Source organism: Spermophilus citellus (assembly GCF_964194105.1).
Source record: "Spermophilus citellus genome assembly, chromosome: 7".
Lineage (NCBI taxonomy): Eukaryota > Metazoa > Chordata > Mammalia > Rodentia > Sciuridae > Spermophilus > Spermophilus citellus.
This window is the reverse complement of record NC_138188.1, coordinates 130,099,245-130,125,135: the sequence shown is the minus strand read 5'-3', so window position 1 is coordinate 130,125,135 and position 25,891 is coordinate 130,099,245.

Sequence of the window (25,891 nt, the reverse complement as noted above, 5' to 3'; positions counted from 1 at the left end):
TTTTAGTATGCATTTTTACAAGTATTTCTTTGAAAATTTTTATAATATTCATCAGGGACATTGGACTGAAGTTTTGTTTTCTTTTTCTTTAATGAGTCTTTGTCTGGTTTGGGTATGAGGGTGATACTAGCTTTATATAATACATTTGGAAGGGTTCCCTCTTTTTCTATGTCATGGAATAATTTGAGAAGAATTTGTTTAAGTTATTCTTTGAACATCTTATGGACCTCAGCTGAGAATAAAACTGGTCTGGGCTTTTCTTTGTTGGTAGGCTTTTGATGGTGCTTTCAGTTTCATTGCTTGAAATAGATCTGTTTCAATTTTCCATATGCTTTTGATTCAATTTGAGTACACCATGTATCTCTAGAAATATGTCGATTTAATCAAGATGTTTCTATTTTATTTGCATATTGATTTTCAAACTAGCTTCTGATATCTGTATTTTAGTTGTGTCCATGGTAATATTTCCTTTTTTATCTCAAATTTTAGTAATTTTTGTTTTCTCTTTTTCTTCATTAGTTTGGCTAAGGACTTATCCCTTTTTTTTCCAAAGAATGAACTTTTTGTTTTACTGATTTTTTGATTTTTTTTCAAATTTATTAATATCATCTCAGATTTTAATCATTTTTGTCTTCTGTTTTTAGTGTTGGTTTGTTCTCATTTTTTTCTAGGACTTTGAGAGGTAATGTTATTTATTTGGTGATTTTCAATTCTTTTAATGAAGGATTTCAACACAATGAGCTTTACTCTTAGAATTGCCTTCCCAGTATCCCAGAGATTTTGACATATTGTCTTGCTATTCTTATTTACCTCTAAGATTTTTTTTTATTTCACCCCTGATTTTTCAGCTATGCTTTGGCCATATAATAGTGTATTATTAAGTCTCCAAGTGTTAGAGTAGCTTCTAGTTTTTAACTTCATCATTAATTTTTAATTTCATTTAAGTATGATGTGATAAAATGCCAGATATTATTTCTATTTTTTGGTATTTGCTAAGAGTTGCTTTGTAGCCTAAGATATGATCTATTTTAGAGAATGTTAAGCAATCATGAAATTCATTTGGAAAAATAAGAGGTATGAAAATAGCCAAAGCAACCCTCAATATGAAAAGTGGTGTAGGAGGCATTACAATATCAGACCTTAAATTGTACTGCAAAGATATATTAACAAAAATGCCATGCTATTGGCACCAAAACAGATATGAAGACCAATGGAGCAGAAGAGAAGATACAGAGACAAGCCCACATAAATGTAGTTACCTCATACTAGCAAAAGGCACCATTAACATACATTGCAGAAGAGCTAGCCTCTTCAACAAATGGTGCTGGGAAAACTTGGAATCCGTATGTAGCAAATGAAATTTGACCCCTCTTTCACTCTGCACAAAACTCAACTCTAAGTGGATCAGGTTCCTAGGCATTAGACCAGAGACCCTGCACTTACTAGAAGGAAAAGTAGGCCTAGTCTTACCTCATGTTGGTTTAGGAACTTATTTCTTCAATAAGACTCCCAAAGCACAAGAAGTACAATCAAGAATCAATGAAGCGGATTGTATCAAACTAAAAAACTTCTTCACTGCAAGGAAACAATCAATAATGCAAACAGAAAGCCTATAGAAATAGAGAACATCTTTTACAACCTGCACTTTAGGGCATTAATCTCCAGGTTACACAAGGAACTCAAAAAACTTAACACCAAAAACAAATAACCCAATCAATAAATGGGCTAAGGAACTAAATAAGTACTTGACAGAAAAAGAGATCGAATGGTGAAAACTATATGGAAAAATGGTCAACATCTCTAGCAATTAGAGAAATGTAAATTAAAACTCCACTGAGATTCCATATCACTCCAGTCAGAATGGCAATTATCAAGAATACAAGTAGAGCAATAAATATTGGCAAGGGTGTGGGGGAAAAAAGTATTCTCATACATTGCAAGTGGGAGTTCAAATTTGTGCAACTGCTATGGAAAGCAGTATGGACATTTCTTAGAAAACTTGGAATGGAACCACCATTTGATCCAGATATTGCAATCCTTGTCTATACATAAAGGAATTAAAATCAAGATGTTACAGTGACAAGCCACATCAATGTTTACACTAGCTCAGTTCACAATAAACAAGCTATGGAACCAACCTAGATATTCTTCAATAAAATGGATAAAGAAAATGTGATGTAGATACACAATGGAATTTTAATCAACCATAAAGAAGAATGGAATTATGGCATTTGCTGGTAAATGGATGGAAATGTAGAATATCATGCTAAGTAAAATAAGCCAATCCCCCCAAAACAAAGGCTGAATGTTTCCTCTGACATGTGGATACTAACCAACAACAAGGAAGGGTGGGTGGAAAGAATAGAAGTCCATTGGATTAGACAAAAGGAAACAAAGAGAAGAAAGGGAAGGGGAATAGGAAAGACAGTGGCATTAATTAGACATAACTTTCCTAGCCTTGTATTTGAATACATAATCAGGGTAACTCCATATCATGCACCATCATAAGAGTAGGATATTAATTAGAATATGTTTTACTCCATGTATGTATGATATGCCAAAATACATTCTACTTGTCATGTATAAGTAAAAAAATACATAAATAAAATAAAAAATAAATTACAAAAAATGCTTAGAAATAAATCTATCCAATGTAAAAGACCTCTTCAATGAAAATAATAAAATATTAAAAAAGAAAAAGAAGACAAGAATATGAAAAGACCTACTATGTTCACAGATAGGCAGAATTAATATTTTTGAAAGAATCTATTATTAAAAACAACATAGAGATTCAAAATCCCCATCAAAATGTCAGTTTTGTAGTTCATAAATGGATCCTAAAGAATGTCTGCTTATTTTCTGACAAAGTCCCATCCAACAGGAGATGTGGTAACTGGGCAATAATTTAGTCTCCCACAGAGCTGACAAGAGTGAGTAGGTACCATTGGGAGTTTTGAAAATGCCGTAGTAGTAAGGTATTTGAAGCACATGAGCAGAAAGAGGAGGTCAACAAAAGGGAGGATTTCTGGGGAGCAAAAAGAAGAAAGCAATGACTGGTCTCTATGTGTTAAAGCAAAAAATATAAGTCTTCTTAAAAAAATAAAAGCCAAAATGTTCAGACTGGAAAAAAATAATCTGATGTTTATCAAAATTAGTCTCTATTTGTTAGATAATTTGAAGAGCTTCTGCTATTAGACTGAAGAATATTTTCTAACTTGTGAAATAGAACTGGAAGCTATTTGGGTTGCCATGGGTCAGGATCAAATGGCAGTCCAAGCAAAGTTTGAACAAAGAATAATGTACCAAGGATGGAGTAGTAAAAAATAATTAAATGGATTTCTTTTATAAAAATGAAATTATAATTGCTAGTACCTAAATTGATAACAATATTTCTTAGTGAATTATATTTTAAATATTTTCAATTTTGGTTATAAGGAAAGAATTTAAGGTGAAATTCTTAAATTCAAGTTATTTGAAAAAGATATGCATTCAAAGGCAGTGAGATACTTAGTCAATATAATATTTTTAGGTTAGATTGCCCTGAAAACTTATTGGAAATATTTAATCTGGAAATTATTCAAAAAAGTTTTAAATATATATTTACAAAGGAATAAATGATTTGTTATATTCGTGATAAGTTTTTGGAAGTTTAATTTTCAATTATTCATAAGATATTCTAGTTTGCTCATAGTTATAAATTATCTAAAATTTAAAAATTCAAGTCCCGTTAAATATTAGCCTGGATTTCTTTTAAGAGTCTGCTTGGATTTTTTTAAGAGTCTGCTGAATAAACTATGTATATATTTAGTTGTAGGTGGACACAATACCTTTATTTTATTTATTTATATGTGATGCTGAGGATTGAACCCAGAACCCAGGGCCTCTCACATACTACAGGGCTTCTCATGTACTACAGGGCCTCTCATATACTAAGCAAGTGCTCTATCACTGAACCACAAACCCAGCCCTGAATAAACTATTTCTTATGGTGATTTAACACTTTGTAATTCTTCTGTTTACATGGTTACCTCATGTAATTATTCAACAATTCAACCAAATTTGAAGCCATTTAAATGCTACATAAGATAATACAATACATTTATAGTTCTCCATGCAATTTTTAAAAGATCAAAATATTTTCAATAACTACTCCAATTGAAATCTAAAAATTAATCATCACAATATATGTTAAATTAATTAAAGGTTGTGCTTAGGCAGCTAGGAATATATCATTTTGTTTACATTGCCATCTGTTCTAATTACATATCCAAGGTTACTGGACATTATCCAAAAATCTGTAGCTATTATTGGCCTTAAAAATGTTAGCTGAATCCTTTTACAAAATAAACAATGATTAAAAATAGGGAACTCCTTTAGAGTAGGAAAAAAACTAGTAAGTGAACCTAAGAACTCCAAGGGCACCAATTTTCCTAGAATTGTTTTTAGTAAAAATGTTGCATTGGTTTATATTTTTAATCAACAAATACATGAAAAAATGTTCATCATCACTAGCAATTAGAGAAATGCAAATTAAAACCACTCTAAGATTTCATCTTACTCAAGTCAGAATGGCAGTTATTATGCATACAAACAACAATAATTGTTGGTGAGGATGTGGGGAAAAAGGTACACTCATATATTGCTGGTGGGACTGCAAATTGGTGCAGCTATTAAGGAAAACAGTATGGTGATTTCTTGGAAAATTGGAAAGGGAGCCACAATTTGACCCAACTGTCCCTCTCCTCAGTCTATACCCAAAGGTCTTAAAAACAGCATACTAAAGGGACACAGCCACATAATGTTTATAGCAGCAAAATTCACAATAGTTCAACTGTGGAACCAACCTAGATGCCCTTCAGTAGATGAATGGATAAAAAATGTGGCAAATATACACAATGGAATATTACTCAGCAATATAAGAATAAAATCTTGACATTTGCAGGTAAGTGGATGGAGTTAGAGAAGATAATGCTAAGTGAAGTTAGCCAATCCCAAAAAACCAATGCCAATTTTTTTTTTTATTTAAGGAGGCTGATTCATAATGGGATAGGGAGTGGGAGCATGGGAGGAATAGAGGAACTCTAGATAGGGCAGAGGGGTTGGAGGAGAAGGGAGGAGACATGGGGTAATTAGTGATGGTGAAATGTGATGATCATTACTATACAAAGTACATGTATGAAGACACAAATTGGTGTGAATATACTATGTATACAACCATGCTCTATATATGTAATAAGAATTGTAATGCATTCTGCTGTCATATATAAATTAAAAATTTACATAAAAAAGAAGGCTAATAGAAGTGGTGTGGCAATAACCATCTCTTCCCAATTCTTTAGTTTTAGTTTCAAAGTGAGTTTCACACTGATGAAATCCGCATGTTCTTTGGGCACTTGATATCTAGTTTAACTATTCTGAGGTAAGACTCTGAAGGCATTCCTTGAAATAAGTGACCGGTCTTTTTTCTTTTTTCCCTGTATCCTGGTCATCGTTTTTTTTTTTTTTTTTTTTTTTTTTTTTTTTTTTTTTTTTTGTGTGTGTGTGTGTGTGTGTGTGTGTGACTTATTGCTTATTCTGCTGCATTAATTGAGAACAATGGTATTTGTCTCCTTCCCTCTGTATTTTCAGTCCTATATTGGTCTGTGGGATTATATGTCCCATGAGAATAAACTTTTTGCATTTATTACTTTTAAGGTCAATCTGTATTTGTGAGCAGTCAACTGGAAGTAAAATTTTTCTTCAACCTCATTCTGCCATCCATGTGTATTAGTCAGGATCTAATCAGGAAATAGACATCCAGAAAACTGAAGAATTTAATACAAGAAGTATCAACTATTAGATGGATTACTGTAATAATGAACCAGCAATTAAAATGTAATGAGAACTGTGAAGAATGAAGGAATAGTATATGGAAATGCAGCTACTATCCCTGGAGCTGAGGTAGAATACCCATGGAACAGGAGACCCCAGGACTTGATCCAGACATTGTTGGCAATACACCTCCTTAGCCACTGAGTAGCAAAGTTACTGGCTTGCAACTAGCAGAAATGGCTAGAAAATTGTCCTAAAGAGTTTAATCATAATTTTACCCCTTAGAATGCCAGGCAAAATTTCTCACAGGAGATGTATCATCAAAGGGACTTCACAAAAAAACTATCAAATAGGGATTTGCATTTGGGTTTTATTACCAAGAATGCAGAGAGATACACTGTTTATTTAATTTCTGAAGCTTTTTAAAAAAACAAAATGTTAAAAAATTGAAAGTGGGTAGAATATTTGATAGAATGCTTGTGTATATTGTGATTACAACAAATGAACCAAAAGAGAGCAAAATAATCTGACTGCTTATACAATTTCAAATAAGTAATAATTATTTTCTACTCATTCGATAAACAAGTCTTTCCATTTTAGCCAGTTGAAATAATTCAAGTTATTCATGTAATTCCATCAAAAAGATTAAATAACTATATCATCTAAACAGAACATTAGCTATCTTTTTAAAATGGATACTACATAATGATTTCAAAAAAGCAAAGATATCAACACTATCAATCAAAATTTAAAAGTCTGTAAGCAAGAAAAAAGAATTACATTTGCTTGAATTTCTAACAACTCCTATTTTTTTATTATTTTTTGATTCTAGTTTAGAGTATATTGTTTCATAACTTCAACATACTTGACCCTAGCTTCATTGTGGGAGTTGGTGAGATGAGAAACTTCAAACTGTGATTTTGAAACCCCCAGTTCAAATGCTCTGGGATGATACCATAAAGAGACTATTCCTTAAAATAAATGATTTGATCTTCAATCAAGAAAAGTGTTAACTTCCTGGAAAGTTTCCAGTTTGCTGTTCTGAAGAACTCAATTTAGCAATTTCATCAACTTTCACTCATCCACGCTATTGGAGAGCAGCAGTGGCATGAATAATCTAAAAGTGCAGTTAATTTTAAAAGAATTTATATGAAATAATTTTCAGTAGTAGATTCTACTTCCTAGTTGTGTTGTACTTAAGCTAATAATAAAATTAGTTTTTCTTTCCTTAGGGCATAATAATTGGTAGCCCAGTAAAATAATGTGTGATAAGAGAGTCAGGCACTTTTGTTAGTGTACATGAAAATTTTCTTAAACAGTACATCCCAAAGTGGATAATTCAAAATTATTAATACTAAAAAGTCTTGCTGTGTGAAAAACCAGTGAATCAAGGCAACTGGCCTTTATTGTGAGATGCTGACCAGATTTTATACATATCCACACCACTGAGGTAGATAGACTTTCCTAGGCAAGTCTCCCATAAATAGTTGAATTTAAAAGTGCTTTATAAATCAGAAAGTGTTACTTAAATATATGCTGCATTGGATGTCACTGTACTGTGGCTTTTTGGTTTGGTTCATGTATTCATTTAATTCCCATCAATATACGTGTGGAAAGTGCCTTTTTAATGTTGTTTTACTGCTTTCCCCTTTCTTGTTTCTCATTTAATTAGGTAACAGCTTCTGAGATTCCTTCTCTCAAATAAAGACCATAGCAGATATTTGTTTTTTAAAAAATCTGGGCTAACCAAAAGAGGGCCATGTGAGAAGAGATAGTTTCCTACAAATTAAGAAAAGAAACTCCTTGGTTGCAGAGTAGAAGAGAGTATGAGAGAAAAGTCTGGAAGATGTTAAACTGAGGTGTATGTGAAGAAGCCCTGGAGGAAATTCTGGGTCACAGCAAATCAGCAGAAAGTTCAGTTAGGCTGAGAGAAACAAGCCTGGAGCAACAATATTAGTTAAAGGGAAATGCTAATTCCAGTAACTAGCAGCAACAAATGTAACTAATTTAAGAAATCTCTATGGAGACTGAAGTCTCTCTAGGGTCAGTATATGTGGGAGAATGGATGCTACAGAACTTTAGAGGAGCAGAGAGAGAGAATACTTTCCTTTTATTATGACTTTATTAGTGCATTATAATTACACATGGTAGTGGCGTTCATTGTGATATATTCATACATGCACAAAACATAAATTGCTCCTTTTCATTCCCCAGTGTTTTCCCTCTCTCTTCCCTCCTCCTTTCCTCTGATGCCTTTGCCAGAGAGAATACTTTAATTTTTTTTTTTAAATACCAGTGTTTCCTTATTGACTCAGTATCTTAGCAATTGAAAATGATGTGAATAGTATTGGACAGGACCAATGCCACATGGAAGGACAAACTTAGTGGAAACAGGTCTGGCCTAACCAGCCATTCACAGACATTTATTTTTCCACAATTTTCTCCTGGATCACAAACTTTGCCAAGTGCTAGCTCTGAGTGTTTCTCACTCATGCTCATCAATATACGAACACGTAGTGCACAATAAAGATGGCATCACAAATGAATGTGGAAAGAACAGATTGTTTATTAGATAATGTTTGGGAAATTGGCTCATTAAGTGGAGAAAAATAAACTTGGATCTCTACCTAATACCACATAGAAAGGTGGACTCCAGATGGTTTAAAAACTTAATGAAAAGTAAAATTATAAAGTCAATAAATGAAAATGTTAAAGACTATCATTGTTACTGAAAAACAACCAAGAATTTCTTAAACAAGATTTTTAAGTACTTAAGATTAAACAACAAACAGAGCTGGGAGAGTGATGTTTAATAGAGACATCATGAAAAATTCTAAGGGAAGAATGAGAAAACAGAGAAAGATTAACATTTTGTATATGAAGGTTATACTAAAATAGACTAATAACTGAAAAGCAACTAGAAATAGAGCACTAAAAATAGGAAAATAAGCCAAAGGATAGGCAGTGGGTAGAAAAGGAAATTCACAAACTAAGAAAGATATGAAGATTTTTAAAAACATTTTGTAAAATTTCACTTTGTAATCAAGTGAAAATAAATAGCTGATATCATATTGACCTTATCATATACTAATGGTGAGTATTTGGGGTAATGGGGTCGCAGAGTCCCTGGTGATCTACTGGTACAACCAGAGCATCTGGCTCGGTTGGTCAAATTAAGCGTATGCACAACTAATGACCCAAAAATTATATCCTTAGTAAATATCTCCCAAATATTTCCAATTAAGTCCTTACATACAAGGAATTCCATTGACTAACATTGTAACCTTGAGTTACTAAAATTCAATGTAGGCCTGTTATAGAATAGTAGTATTGGTTAGAGACAACTAGCTAGTCTACAATAATAATGGGAATAAGTCTTTAAAAGGTAATAGTGAGAAAAAAATGTAATAAATAGAATGAGGTATAATATTATGATAAACTGAAAATATGGGCACCTAAAACAATAATACCTACATGCCAAACATACATAAAGCAGAAACATTCACAGAAATCATTTTAGAATTGTTTATTTGGAAAGGGTGGGAAAGAAGAATGTGGGTAAGAATAGTATTCATAGGGAGAAGATTCAGATAAGACATTAGGGAAGGCCAACAGGAAACAGAATAATCTGACAAATAAACCTCTCCTCAGCCTTTACTTAAGTGTGCCTCTCTTGTCTTTTGCCTCTTTCTAAGTTTTTTTTCTGGCTGTATTTAAAGTTAACTCAAGAGCAGCTGGCAGCTTTCCTGAACTGTATTCAGTGGAAACTGATGATCCCTTGTGACTTGGCTCGGGCTGCTAAGCTCCTTCATGTGACCTATATAAATTCTCACAACCACCTAACACCAGAACACCAGTAAAAGATTGAAAATTGGGTGCACCTAGGAATCCAGTAAGTACTGAAGTGGAATACACAGAGGAGGAAACACATGCACCTGAACATCGATTCTGCAAACTGGATAGAAATAGCTTTAGGCCTTCAAAACAATATAATTATTAAATGTCATTGATCTGCTTTTCTAGATTAATATCTCTTTCAACAGCAATAAATAAATCTGTTAAAAAAGTGAGCAGACTCATAAAGAATGTAAACAAACCATAACTGATGAAAAATAAATTCATAAAAACTACACACACATCTATTATGTACCCAAAATGATATTTAAAAATCATATTTCTAAGAGTTAGATAAATCAACGATGATTTCTAGAAGGAGAAAAAGATCCATTATCAATACCTAAGGAAAGTAAAGTCACTAAAATTATGGTGGAAAAATATTTTAGCCTATGGAGTTAAACTTTCATATTGTTTAAAAATTGCATTAGAAATTCAATAGTGTCATTGGTTTGATGAATAAGGATTCAGAATGACAATCTTTGATCAAAAATTCAAACAGAATATGTTTTGATAGTCAAGAATATTGTATAGGGGAAAGCATTTTCTAAAATTCACCATCAAAATAAAACAAGGTTAAAAAAAAAAGAATAATATGATGTCTTTTGATTAAAGTGAAGCAGGAACATTGTCATAGGTTATGTCAACTGGTTATGTCTCTTTCCACACTGACCTCCAGTTATAATATTCCATACCTATGCTAATAATATGGGCATACAGTTAAATGTTTACATTATTGAACATTTTAAAATTTCAAAATATTTGTCAATCAAATAAACATTAACTGACATTGTTTACAGCATGAATAAATTGGTCCTCTTTTCCCTCTTTATTGGGCATATGCTATTTATTTCTATATACTAATTGCTCCCTTTGAGCTCCTAATTCTATGATTCCTTCTTCTTTTCCTTTTCTTTTTATAAGGATAATAAGGTCTAGTTTATAGTAAGGTATACATTATAAGTACAGTGTGAATGAGAAGCAGGGTTTTATAGGATTTTGTCTTCTGTTTTTAAACTAGTTTAAATTCATTTCAAAATTACAGAGCAAGATAATGAACAGGAAAAAAAAGTCTATTTATTCTTCATCTGAGATACTTCATTCAAAATGTGAAACTTATCTCAGTAATGTAACTTCTATTTAAATTATAATACACACTCTTAAATTTGGCCCTCTGGTATAATTTAATCCAGAACATTTCTTTCTAAATTGTCCAGGCTGGTTTTAAACATGAGACACTTCTGCCTTAGGCTCCAGGGTTGCTGGGATTATAGGCAAGCACCACTGATCTTCAAATTTTTTTTGATCTTATATATGAATTACATAATTTTGAAGAATATAAAAATGTATTTTTAGAACATTTTTAGTTTCTGTTTATCTCTATCTCCTATTTATTATGTTTTAATACTACCATATTATTATCACTGCTTCCTAAGAAGTTCCTAAGAAGTTCCTGTGATGTCAATGAGTTCCATCATTAGTGATGTTTGATGTAAATACTTGAGGTAGCTTCAGAAAGGATTCTCTTTCCTTTTATAAAGTTATTTTTTTTTCTTTTTACAATTTTTATGAAGTTATTTTATATATTGGAAAGATAAATAGACACTAGGTTGATATTTTATTTCAAAATTTCTTCTATATTTGTTATTAGGCATATTATTATAAACTTAGAAAAACTTTTGAATTCCCTTCTACCTTATAGAGTGGATATATTATTTTAAGCTTCCACCAAATATATCTAATGATATTTTTAAACGGACATATTTCCTGCAGAATATATTTCAATACCAATATTCAGAAGTCTATTCTCATGAACATATTTACTCCAATTACACATTTCTAAAATATGTGTTTAATAATGTTTTAAACTTTGTGAGAACACTTATTGAAATTTCACTTCCGGGAGCACAGTCCTTTAGTGATTGAAAAATGAATAATAGCACAACAAATTCATGAGCTGAATTCATGAATGGACACATCATAATTAAATCTGTATACTTCTGTGAAATATTTGCAGAAACCTGTTTTTTCTGTTTCTATCAGTAATTTTATCCCTATCATTGTCTCTCTTCCCACATATCTGATGGGAACAACTCATGATCCAAAGGAATTTACAGAATATTGTTTAAAATAAATAATTACAATAAAGTAATAAGATGTTGATCTAATCTCATTTTTAAATAGTGTATTAAAATTTATACTTTTTATTTCTAGTCATAATTTTTTCTTGCCTCATTGTTTCTTTTTATGGTCTATTAGAGCATTACATAATGCTGTATTGAAAAAGTTCTATTTCTTCAAATATTCACCTGAGCCGTAACTAATTGATTTATTGTTGGGTTAAGAATACCTATTCTTCTTGATAAAGCATGAACTAATAAACTTATTGTTCTATAATTGTTAAAGTTTTGATGATGCTTTAAAAATATTTAAATTCGTTTTACATAATTAACATAAATATGTTTATTTCTGTTTTCTCATCAAACATCACAAATTTAGCATAATAGGAAAGCCATTAAAATAAAAGAGGAGAAGAAGTAGATACTACTAAATTTCTCATAAAATAACATTTGTAATGTAAAATATTCTATGTAATACTGTACATTTTTGTCTTTCAAACCTTGGCATATTACTAAATAAGGAAATAGCCACTAGTATATACCTTCTAGTAATGAAGATGTATATCAAATTAATTAAGACTTTATTATTACACTTTTTCTAGTAATTTATCCACAACATTAATAAATGTAGTGAATTAAATATCAATATACTAAAAAATGATGGTCTGGTCCTATGCTTTTTAAATTAGAATTGATTTGTTACCTATTATAGGTATTTTGCGACTTCATCTATTCTTTTTAAAATTTAAAACTCATGATGGTAGGAAAAAACATTCCTATGAAACTTGATCTCTACATTAGAGCAAACACCTGTATAGAATGAAGCATATAAAAGTACTTTGCTAGGTGTATAATACATATTAGTTTTACCATGACAGTCAGAAAACAATCTCTTTCTTTTAATTAAGAAAAAATAACCCTGTATTTTTAAAACAAAGAAAACGTGTAATCCCTAAAACTGTCAGTCAGTGACTTTTAATTTTCACAACAATCAAAATTAATTTTGGCATTATACTTGAAATAATGACAGGTATTATATATCTTATAATAATAAGATACCAAATATTCTAATCTTAGCCTTTTTTAGGATAAGCTAACAAGACAGTATTTAAGAAAGGAGATGTAAAGAAAAAGAATATAAAATTTGTATGATATTCATATCATATCCTGAAAATAAGTAATGTAAATTATAAGATGAGAACCCATTTCTCATATCATTCTGTTTTCCTGTGTACTTCTGTAGTTTACAATATAGCTCTCATAAATTAGTTTTACACAGTAGAAACAAAACATAAATGAGTCAAACTAATACAAAAGGCTTTATATTTCAATAAACAAATTGCAATGTGAGCAAACTAGGGAAGACCAACACCACCTGTTTGGTTCATTCATATTGACACCATAGTGTCACAGTAGTATTATACATAACAATCTTAAAATTATCAAAAAAAAATATTATTATATTTGAGATCTCTATACATCACATCACAATTAAGCATCTAAATTATTTAATTATCCCTAAATGGACATATTTCCTGCTAATTTTTTTAGTTTCCCTCTAATATAACACATTTCTAAATTGTTACTTTTTTAAAGGGAAAATGAAATAGGGTGAGTGGGGATAACTGGGATATTTAATATATTTTGTAAACGCTTATATGAATTTGAAAGTAAATACCTGAGACACAAAGATTACTGAAAATGACTCCAGTGTTTTGTGATGCATGAGAATGGAAAAACTAAAGATGAAAATTATAATAATTAGGTCCTTGGCCCATTTGTTGATTGGGTTATTTGTTATTGTCTAATTTTTTGAGTTCTTTATATACTCTGGATATTAGGGCTCTATCTGAAGTGTGAGGAGTAAGATTTGTTCCCATGATGTAGGCTCCCTATTTACCTCTCTTATTGTTTCTTTTGCTGAGAAAGAACTTTTTAGTTTGAGCAAGTCCCATTTGTTGATTCTAGATATTAATTCTTGTGCTATGGGTGTCCTATTGAGGAATTTGGAGCCCGACCCCACAGTGTGTAGTTCGTAGCCAACTTTTTCTTCTATCAGATGCCTTGTCTCTGGTTTGATATCAAGCTCCTTGATCCATTTTGAGTTAACTTTTGTGCATGGCAAGAGAAAGGGATTCAGTTTCATTTTGTTGCATATGGATTTCCAGCTAGCCAATCCCTAAAAAACAAATGCCAAATGTCTTCTTTGATATAAGGAAAGTAACTAAGAACAGAGTAGGGAAGAAGAGCATGAGAAGATGACTAACGTTAAACAGGGATGAGAGGTGGGATGGATAGGGAGAGAGAAGGGAAATTGCTTGAAAATGGAAGGAGACCCTTAGGGTTATACAAAATTACATACAAGAGGAAGTGAGGGGAAAGGGAAAAATAATACAAGGGGGAGAAATGAATTACAGTAGAGGGGGTAGAGAGAGAAGAGGGGAGGGGAGGGGAGGGGAGGGGGGATAGTAGAGGATAGGAAAGGCAGCAAAATACAACAGACATGAGTATGTCAATATGTAAATCAGTGGAAGTGTAACTGATGTGACTCTGCAATCTGTATACGGGGTAAAAATGGGAGTTCATAACCCACTTGAATCAAAGTGTGAAATATGATATATCAAGAACTATGTAATGTTTTGAACAACCAATAAAAAAATTTAAAAAAATAAAAAAATAAAATAAAATGAGAAATTAATTTAAAAAAAAGAAAATTATAAAAATTAGTCACATGGAGAATTCTTATTGAAAAAAAATATTTCTCTATTAAACTGATCTCAGAATAACAAATTGTGAAAAAAATTATAACAATGTATGATAATGTATACAAAGTGATAAGTGATTTGTGATTTTTATAAAATAATGGAAGGATGTTTTACCCTGTAAAATATAATGAGCCCTCTATATAGGTTTTTAAAATTTATTTTTACCTGATACATACACAAAACATTAAAAATTGTACATATTAATTGGGTAACATCTTATTTAAATCAGGTTAAACATATTTATCTCTTCAAACATTTGTCATCTCCTCTTACTGAAACTTTCAAAATCTCTAAGACAATTTTAAGGAAAATATAATTTGAAATGGAGAAGAATATATTTTAAAAAGGGCATGTATCTGGATACACAAAGCTTTCTAAAATGTAATAAGAAATGAAGAAAAATAGCCTAATAATCTTTGATAGATTGATTTTATTAAATATGTACAAAAGGAGATGCACATACATATATATATATGCACCTATGCAGTCATCCATATACACATATTTACATGACATGCATTTATGAATAAAGGTGATGATTAAAATGACTCAAAAACTCAGATAATTTTTGTGTTGACAAGGTTAACAAAACATTAGTGTAACATTAAGATAATGCTGACAGAACATTGTCAGTTCCTACTCTAATATTGCTTCTAGTAATTTGATAGCCCTTGCTCTATTCTATCATACATTTATCCTCTTACTTAGTACTGATTTTTTATATCTGCCAATATGAAAGAAGAAACGTGGTGTCTACACATTACCTAGATCATTCCTTCAACCCTCTTTGACTTAACAGCTCAGATCAAAGACATGCCTTAGGGTGACCATGTCAAGTATTAAACAGGTGTTTCCTCTAGCAAGTGTGAAGGGAGAAATTTACACAGTGAACTAAGCACTGATTGTAGAAAAATAAAATCTTTTGAAAACTGAATAATTCCAAAAGATTTGCTTTCAAAAAATTTAAACACTAAAGCTTACCAGGGATTGAACTCAGGGGCACTTAAACACTGAGCACAGCTGAGGCTGGCTTTTAACTAACGATGCTCCTGCCTCAGCCTCCTGAGTCACTGGGATTAGAGGTGTGCACCACCACACCTGGCCTAAACACTAAAGTTTTAATGCGAGATTTCTAAGTTATTGGTTGGCTTTTTACAAATCAGTTAAAAAATGTGAATGACAATCTTTTAAAAATTATATTCTTAAACACTTAAATGTAAACAAGTATCTAACTTATTAATAGCATATAACCAAACAACAGGAATAAAGCAAAACATACTATTATAGATTGAACACTGTTATATTTACATCTAAATGACAGTTATACACAGAAAAAGAAATAATATAGGTAAAATGCTCAAAAAATAATTAAAATAAATTTGTAAAGGTATTTTACCACTAAGAAGTGGACTTGTTAAAGTTTACTATTTGTTTTTAAATTTATTTTATATTTGATGAATAACATATTAGTAATTTTAATGATAATCCAGCCATGACTAAATTTTTAATACTTGAAGTCACACAGACCAATATTTTTTCAACAAAAAATTTCAATTTTCAATCTATATTTTTGAAGAAAATTATAATAAAGAAAGCAACAAAAGACTGTGATGTATAGGAATATACTTGGAAATGGCACAGTGGCATACACCTATAGCTACTGTAGTGACTCAAGAACAAGAGGCAAAAGGAGTGAAAATTTTAAGCCAGCCCCCAAAACCTGTCTCAAATTACAAATAAAAAGAGGACTATTTCTCAGTGGTAAAACTCCCCTAGGTTCAAAGCCCAGTACCAAGAAACAAGCAAATAAACAACAACAAAAGACAAACTTTGATAAAATTATCTGGTTGTGATAAAATAAAAATGCAGATAAGCTTTCATTGAATGAAGTAAATTTTCCAACATTAAAAATGAACTTTTATGTATTTTCAAAAATTTTACTAGTAGAATTCATTTTTTTTGTATTGAAATACTGAAGTAATAGTTTCTTTAAAACACTTATGTTTAAAATATATTAAAATTACAATATTTATATTCACATTAAAATATTAGACATCAACTAAAGCCATATGAGTAAGCAAAAACTTTTTTTTCTTTTTTTTTAATTGGTTGTTCACAACATTACAAAGCTCTTGACATATCATATTTCATACATTAGATTGAAGTGGGTTATGAAACCCCAATTTTACCCCAAATGCAGATTGCAGAATCACGTCGGTTACACATCCACAATTTTACATAATGCCCTATTAGTAATTGTTGTATTCAGCTACCTTTCCTATCCCCTACAATCCCCCCTCCCCTCCCCTCCTATCTTCTCTCTCTACCCCATCTACTGTAATTCATTTCTCTCCTTGTTTATTTTCCCATTCCCCTCACAACCTCTTGTATGTAATTTTGTATAGCAATGAGGGTCTCCCTTCATTTCCATGCAATTTCCCTTTTCTCTCCCTTTCCCTCCCATCTCATGTCTCTGTTTAATGTTAATCTTTTCTTCCTGCTCTTCCTCCCTGCTCTGTTCATAGTTGCTCTCATTATATCAAAGAAGACATTTGGTATTCGTTTTTTAGGGATTGGCTAGCTTCACTAAGCATAACCTGCTCTAGTGCCATCCATTTCCCTGCAAATTCTATGATTTTGTCATTTTTATTGCTGCATAGTACTCCATTGTGTATAGATGCCACATTTTTTTTATCCATTCATCTTTGAAGGGCATCTGGGTTGGTTCCACAGTCTAGCTATTGTGAATTGTGCTGCTATGAACATCGATGTGGCAGTATCCCTGTAGCATGCTCTTTTAAGGTCTTCAGGGAATAGTTCCAGAAGGGCAATAGCAGGGTCAAATGGTGGTTCCATTCCCATCTTTCCCAGGAATCTCCAAACTGCTTTCCAAATTGGCCGCACCAATTTGCAGTCCCACCAGCAATGTACAAGTGTACCCTTTTCTCCACATCCTCGCCAGCACTTGTTGTTGTTTGACTTCCTAATGGCTGCCAATCTTACTGGAGTGAGATGGTATCTTAGGGTGGTTTTGATTTGCATTTCTCTAACTGCTAGAGATGGTGAGCATTTTTTCATGTACTTGTTGATTGATTGTATGTCCTCCTCTGAGAAGTGTCTGTTCAGGTCCTTGGCCCATTTGTTGATTGGGTTATTTGTTATCTTATTGTCTAATTTTTTGAGTTCTTTGTATACTCTGGATATTAGGGCTCTATCTGAAGTGTGAGGAGTAAAAATTTGTTCCCAGGATGTAGGCTCCCTATTTACCTCTCTTATTGTTTCTCTTGCTGAGAAAAAACTTTTTAGTTTAAGTAAGTCCCATTTGTTGATTCTTGTTATTAGCTCTTGTGCTATGGGTGTCCTATTAAGGAATTTGGAGCCCGACCCCACAATATGTAGATCGGAGCCAACTTTTTCTTCTATCAGATGCAGAGTCTCTGATTTGATATCAAGCTCCTTGATCCATTTTGAGTTAACTTTTGTGCATGGCAAGAGAAAGGGATTCAGTTTCATTTTGTTGCATATGGATTTCCAGTTTTCCCAACACCATTTGTTGAAGATGCTATCCTTCCTCCATTGCATGCTTTTAGCCCCTTTATCAAATATAAGATAGTTGTAACTTTGTGGATTAGTCTCTGTGTCCTCTATTCTATACCATTGGTCCACCCGCCTGTTTTGGTACCAGTACCATGCTGTTTTTGTCACTATTGCTCTGTAATATAGTTTGAAATCTGGTATCGCTATACCACCTGATTCACACTTCCTGTTTAGAATTGATTTTGCTATTCTGGGTCTTTTATTTTTCCATATAATTTCATGATTGCTTTATCTATTTCTACAAGAAATGCCGTTGGGATTTTGATTGGCATTGCATTAAGCTGATAGAGAACTTTTGGTAATATCGCCATTTTGATAATCTTAGTTCTGCCTTTCCATGAACAGGGTATATTTTTCCATCTTCTAAGATCTTCTTCTACTTCTCTCTTTAGGGTTCTGTAGTTTTCATTGTATAAATCTTTCACCTCTTTTGTTAGGTTAATTCACAAGTATTTTTTTTTTTTTTTGAGGATATTGTGAATGGAGTGTTTTTCCTCATTTCCGTTTCAGAAGTTTTGTCGCTGATATACAGAAATGCCTTTGATTTATGTGTGTTGATTTTATATCCTGCCACTTTGCTGAATTCATTTATTAGTTCTAGTAGTTTCTTTGTAGACCCTTTTGGGTCTTCTAGGTAGAGAATCATGTCATCTGCAAATAGTGATAATTTAAGTTCTTCTTTTCCTATTTTTATGCCTTTAATTTCTTTCGTCTGTCTAATTGCTCTGGCCAGTGTTTCGAGAACTATATTGAATAGAAGTGGTGATAGAGGGCATCCCTGTCTTGTTCCAGATTTTAGAGGGAATGCCTTTAACTTTTGTCCATTCAGAATGATGCTAGCCTGAGGCTTAGCATAGATAGCTTTTACAATGTCAAGGTAAGTTCCTGTTATCCCTAGTTTTTCTAATGTTTTGAACATAAAGGGATGCTGTACTTTGTCGAATGCTTTCTCTGCATCAATCGAGATGATCATATGGTTCTTATCTTTAAGCCTATTGATGTGGTGAATCACATTTATTGATTTCTGTATATTGAACCATCCTTGCATCCCAGGGATGAATCCTACTTGATCATGGTGCACAATTTTTTTGATGTGTTTTTGTATTCGATTCGCCAGAATTTTATTGAGGATTTTTGCATCTAGGTTCATTAGAGATATTGGTCTGTAGTTTTCTTTCTTTGAGGTGTCTTTGTCTGGTTTCGGAATCAGGGTGATGTTGGCCTCATAGAATGAATTTGGAAGAGCTCCCTCTTTTTCTATTTCCTGAAATAACTTGAAAAGTATTGGTATTAATTCTTCTTTAAAGGTTTTCTAAAACTCTGCTGTATACCCATCCGGTCCTGGGCTTTTCTTGGTTGGTAGTCTTTTGATGGCGTCTTCAATTTCATCCATTGATATTGGTCTGTTCAAATTGTGTGTATCCTCCTGACTCAGTCTGGGCAAATTATATGACTTAAGAAATTTATCAATGTCTTTACTATCTTCTATTTTATTGGAATATAGGTTTTCAAAATAATTTCTAATTGTCTTCTGTATTTCTGTAGCATCTGTTGTGATATTGCCTTTTTCATCCCATATGTTAGTAATTTGAGTTCTCTCTCTTCTTCTCTTCGTTAGCATGGCTAAAGGTCTGTCAATCTTATTTATTTTTTCGAAGAACCAACTTTTAGTTTTGTTAATTTTTTCAATAGTTTCTTTTGTTTCAATTTCATTGATTTCTTCTCTGATTTTAATTATTTCTTGCCTTCTGCTACATTTGCTATTGTTTTGCTCTTCCTTTTCTAGGGCTTTGAGATGAAGTGTGAGCTCATTTATTTGTTAGTTTTTTCTTTTTTTGAGGAATGACCAACAGGCGATGAATTTCCCTCTTAAAACTGCTTTCATTGTTTCCCATAGATTCCGATATGTTGTGTGTGTATTTTCATTTATCTCTAAGAATTTTTTGATTTCCTCCTTTATGTCTTCTGTAACCCATTGATCATTCAGTAACATATTGTTCATTTTCCATGTGATGTAGGATTTTTCCTTCCTTCTTTTATCATTGATTTCCAGTTTCATTCCATTATGATCAGATAAAATGCAAGGTATTATCTCCACCCCTTTATATTTACTGAGGGTTGCCCTATGGCATAATATATGGTCTATTTTTGAGAAGGATCCATGTGCTGCTGAGAAAAAAGTATATCCATTTGATGATGGTTGATATATTCTATATATGTCAGTTAAGTCTAGGTTATTGATTGTGATATTGAGTTCTATAGTTTCTTTATTCAACTTTTGATTGGAGGATCTGTCCAATGGTGAGAGATGTGTGTTGAAGTTACCCATAATTATTGTGTTGTGGTCTAATTGATTCTTGAACTTGAGAAGAATTTGTTTTATGAATGTCGCAGCACCATTATTTGGTGCATAAATATTGATAATTGTTATGTCTTGTTGGTGAATGGTTCCTTTTAACAGTATATAATGTCCTTCTTTATCCCTTTTGATTAACTAAGTCTTGAAGTCGATTTTATTCGATATGAGGATGGCCACCCCTGCTTGCTTACGAGGACCGTGTGCATGGTATATTTCTTCCCATTCTTTCAGCTTCAGCCTGTGTATGTCTTTTCCAATCAGATGTGTCTCCTGGAGGCAGCATATTGTTGGATTTGTTTTTTTAATCCATGATACCAGCCTATGTCGGTTTATTGGAGAGTTTAAGCCATTAACATTCAGATTTACTATTGATATATGGTTTGTACTTCCATCCATGTTTGATTATTTATCCTTTTTTTTTTTTAAGAGAGAGTGAGGAGAGAGAGAGAGAGAATTTTTAATATTTATTTTTTAGTTCTCCGCAGACACAACATCTTTGTTGGTATGTGTTGCTGAGGATCGAACCTGGGCTGCACGCATGCCAGGCGAGCGCGCTACCGCTTGAGCCACATCCCCAGCCCAAAATTATTTATCCTTTTTAAAAAAATTTAGTTTGTTTCTCCATGATTATCTTTCCCCTCGCCCTCTGTCTTTACTGAGGCACTTCCTACTGATGGTTTTGTTTATTGTTTTTCATTTCTTCCTCGTGTAGTGTTTTGCTCAAAATGCTTTGCAATGCTGGTTTTCTGGCTGCAAATTCTTTTAACTTTTGTTTATCATGAAAGATTTTTATTTCATTGTCATACCTGAAGCTTAATTTTGCTGGATACAGAATTCTTGGTTGGCATCCATTGTCTTTCAGTGTTTGAAATACATTGTTCCATGGCCTTCTTGCTTTCAGTGTCTGTGATGAAAAATCCGTTGTTATCCTTATTGGTTTACCCCTGAATGTAATCTGTCTCCTTTCTCTTGTAGCTTTTAATATTTTCTCTTTGTTCTGTATATTGGATATCTTCCTAACAATGTGTCTTGGCGTTGATCTACTGTGATTTTGTGTGCTCGGTGTCCTGTATGCATCTTCAATTTGTATATCTGTTTCCTTTTTTATTTCTGGAAAGTTTTCTGTAATTATTTCATTCAGCAGGTTACTCATTCCCTTGGTTTGAATCTCTGTACCTTCTTCTATCCCGATGACTCATAAGTTTGGTTTTTTTATGTTATCCCATAACTCTTGGATGTTTTTCTCGTGATTTTTTACCAGCCTTTCGGAGTTGGCTAGACTCTTTTCAAGATGATATATTTTGTCTTCATTATCTGACGTTCTGGCTTCTACTTGCTCCACTCTGTTAGTGATACTCTCAATTGAGTTTTTAATTTGGTTTATCGTTTCCTTCATTTCTAGAATTATTGTTTGATTATTTTTATAATCTCTATCTCCTGATAAAGATGCTTAACTTCTTCTTTTATCTGTTTATGTAATTCATTCTCAGTGTGTTCTTTCGCTGCTTGAATTTGCTGTCTTGTATCCTCTTTAAGGTTCCATTCCATCTAAGGTGTTCCTTGAGTTCTTTATATGACCATTTTTCTGATGACTCTAGGTCCTCCTGAATATTTAGGCTGTCCTGCATTGTTTGTACTCCTTTTCTTCCTTGCTTTTTGAAGCTGCTCATGTTACTTCTTGTTCTGTTTGACTGATGAGTTACTGTTTACTCCTATAAATTTATTAGATGCTTGGGAGGAAAGGTATTAGAAGGGAAGGGAAGAAGTCACTAAAGAGAATGAGAGTAAGCAGGTAGAATTCAAGGAAGGGGGGATAAGATAATTGAAAAGAAATGAAAAGAGAAAAGAAGAAAAAAATAGGAAATAAAAAAAAGAAAAAAAAATTAAAAAAATAATAAAAAATTAAAATTAAAATTAGAAGAAAAAAAATTAAAAAAAAATTGTAAAAAAATTTTAAAAAACAACAAGAAAGAAAAATGAAAATGAAAGAAAAACCCAAATCAAAAAAAAGAGAAAATAAAAAAATAAAAAAAAAACTAATAAATGCAGTCTTAGAGTTTGATTAACTTCTCTTCCAGTAGGTGGTGCTGTGCCCACCAGGCCAAGTTTCTCCTGTCAATACACGGGAACCAATCACTGTGCAGCAGCTCCTCCCAGACTGGGTGAGTCTCCAATCCTGAGTGCCTAGGGCCTCCTCTTGTGTCTAGTCAATTCCCACTTTTCCTCTTGCCAGGCCCCTCACATGGGTGCCGCTCACCACAATACTGGCTACACACCAGGTCTGCTGTTCCCAGGAGCCCTGTTTTCATGAACGAGTGGGCACACTCTTCCAGTTTGCCATTCCCTCAGACCCTAAGTTTGTAGAGCTTGGGGCTGAGAATCCTCAGCAAATTTTACTTGCCCTCCGGTAGCCACTCCCCCAGTAGCTGGTGCAAGAGACCTCAGCTGTCAGCACTGGTGGGAACAGTAGTTCCGCGCCGAGGGTCCCTCTCCACCTCTTATTCCCTGGGTCTGGCTATCTGCTCACGGGGGAGATGGGAGGGGCCCTTCCAAAAACTTTCTTTATAACATTTTGGTGGAGGGCATAAGCCTAAAGGATTTTATGATTTTATTTCCACTTTATACTTGAGAGCTTTAACATTGGTTGACTGTTAACATTTAAAACATAAAAAAAAAAAACAGACCATTGTTTAGAGACACTATTTTTACCCTACTCAATTTTTATTGGCATATTTTAACAGATGAATATATTCAGGTTATCAAGTGGATCTAAATTATATAATAGTATGTTTTGTCTGATTTTCCAATTTTTTAACTTTATGATGGTTTCAAATGGAGCACCATGCTTTGGAGCACTTGTGGGTCTGCATATAGGTCTGCATACCTGCATATAGGTATGTATGTATTGGCTTACCACTTGAAAAGTGATAGAATGTTGGAAGCATCCTTATATATCATTTTAATTGGGAAATTGACTCTCAAGATGAAAAGTTAATTTTCTCTGTATTAAAGCATTTATTCATTATGCATTTAACCTTATTAAACTCAATGATTACAGGTTTACAGTCCATCCTGTGGTATCAATTCCATGAAGCTCTCTTTTGAAGGAAATTACTAGCCAGGTACATTAGCGCCCCACTAGTAATCCCAGCAGCTGGGGAAGCTGAGGCAGCCTCTGAAATTTAGGCTCTAAACAACTCAGTGAGACCCTGTCTCAAAATAAAAACTAAAAAGGTCTAGGGATGTTGCTCGGTCGTCAAGAATCCCTGAGTTCAATCCTGTACAAAAAAAAAAAAAAAAGAAAGAAAGAAAAGAAAATCTTTCCCTATAATTAAAACTAGAAAATTTAAGTTTTTGTTTATTCTGCTAAAGATAATCATTAAGTTAAATAATTGGAAAAATGAAGTGAGAACCAAATCTTAAAAAAAAAAAAAAAACAGCTCTTGAGAGAGGCCAACTAAGTAAGGTATAATAGACAATTGTTCAGGGACTTGGCACTTTAGAGATGATTTATCCAAGAAGAGTTTGTGTATAACCTTATAGAGAAGATTTGCCACAGATAGGTGAAAAAATATCATTCAAATAACTAAAGAGAAAATAGGAAGTGAGGAATAAAGACAGCAAATGTGGAGAACTCTTATCAAGAACTTTGTCAGTGTATTCTGTAATGTCAAAAAATAGACTTTAATATTAAGAAAGCAGAGACTGTATCTTAATCTTGACACATAATAGGTGTATGATTGATTTGGAAAGTCACAAAATATTTCAGGTTCAGATTTCTCCATATGCAACTAATGGTGAGATTATCTATCTCATGGGGGCGTAGCAGGCATAACAGGAAATTATCTATTAAAAATAATTAGGACACTGTTTATCACATTGTAATTACATAATGAATAGAGCATATAAAACAAAATAAATAAATGCAATATGAAGAAATAGGTATTTAAAATATATTTAACAAAATAATTTTAACAATGAAAAGCATATAAAATTAATTTATAAGTTTATTGGAAGGATTTAATCATATTGAAATTATTGGAAACATTTTAATTTGTTTAACTTTATGAAAATAAAATCATAAAACAAAGAAACAACTGCTTATTTTAGATAAGGAAATCTAAGAATTTTTTAACCTCATGAAAAGTTACGTTATTATTTTCTAATTAAAAATGGAAAAATTATATAAATGTATATATACATACATACATACATGTATACATACATATATATACACAAACATATATATGTACATATATATGTATATATATATATATACACACACACATACATGCCAAGCAAGTGCTCTACAGCTGAGCAACATCCAAAGTTTGCAAAACTAATTACTTGTTAATATTAAATATTAATAAGTTTGATCAAATAAATAACTCTTCCTGAGTTTCTCTAAACCTATGAAGATTCATGTTTAACAAAAATCAACACAATTATTATTGCCAGAAATAACCTTAAAGCCACTGTCTCTTGTACTTTCATTTTGCAATCAATTACTATTACTACTATAAACTTTGATGTTACATGGACTTCAATGAAAAAAATTATGACAATTCTTAAAAATATTTTTGCAATATGTTTATACACATTTGTATCTGTTTTTTTAAATTTTGTTATGTAATATCCAATATAAAAACATGAAGATCAAGTTGCATCACCATTAAGCAGTAAACTTTTCATGTTTTTAGCAACTTAGGTTACATGCATGAAACACAATATTGTTCATCACTTGATTCTAATTTAGTACAAAAAAATCTTTGTTTTCCATTATTTTTGTCAAATTCATATGATTTCTTGTCTTTTCACATTCACACACAATGTTTTCATAACATTTGAGTTTTTATTTTGTTGTGTATCCTTGCATATATATTACTTTTAGACTCTTTAAAATAATTTTAACTTAATAATTATTACTTCACTCTGAATGGCATGAGAAATCAATATGTAAGATCCCACAATAGTTTGTTATGTATTCAAATCATGCCTAGGTGAAGATTAAAATGAATATTTAGTAATAATCTGATAATTTGAAATAAATAAGACTGTTTTAGAAGTGACCATTTTACTTATTCTACTATAGAATAAATGAAAGTCTTAAAATTTTATATTAATGTTAATAAATTTGTATTAATCTTTATACTATAATGATAGCACATGTATTTAAAGTAAAATTCCATCAATTTCCTATGTTCACATATAAGTAAATAATTACCTGTTTTAATTTTATTACTAGAACTAATATATTTTTATTACAAATACTGAAAACTGGAGGCGTTAATTTTTAGTAAAAAGCTTGTATTTTCTGCAGGACTATTGAAGGACAAAATAAATCA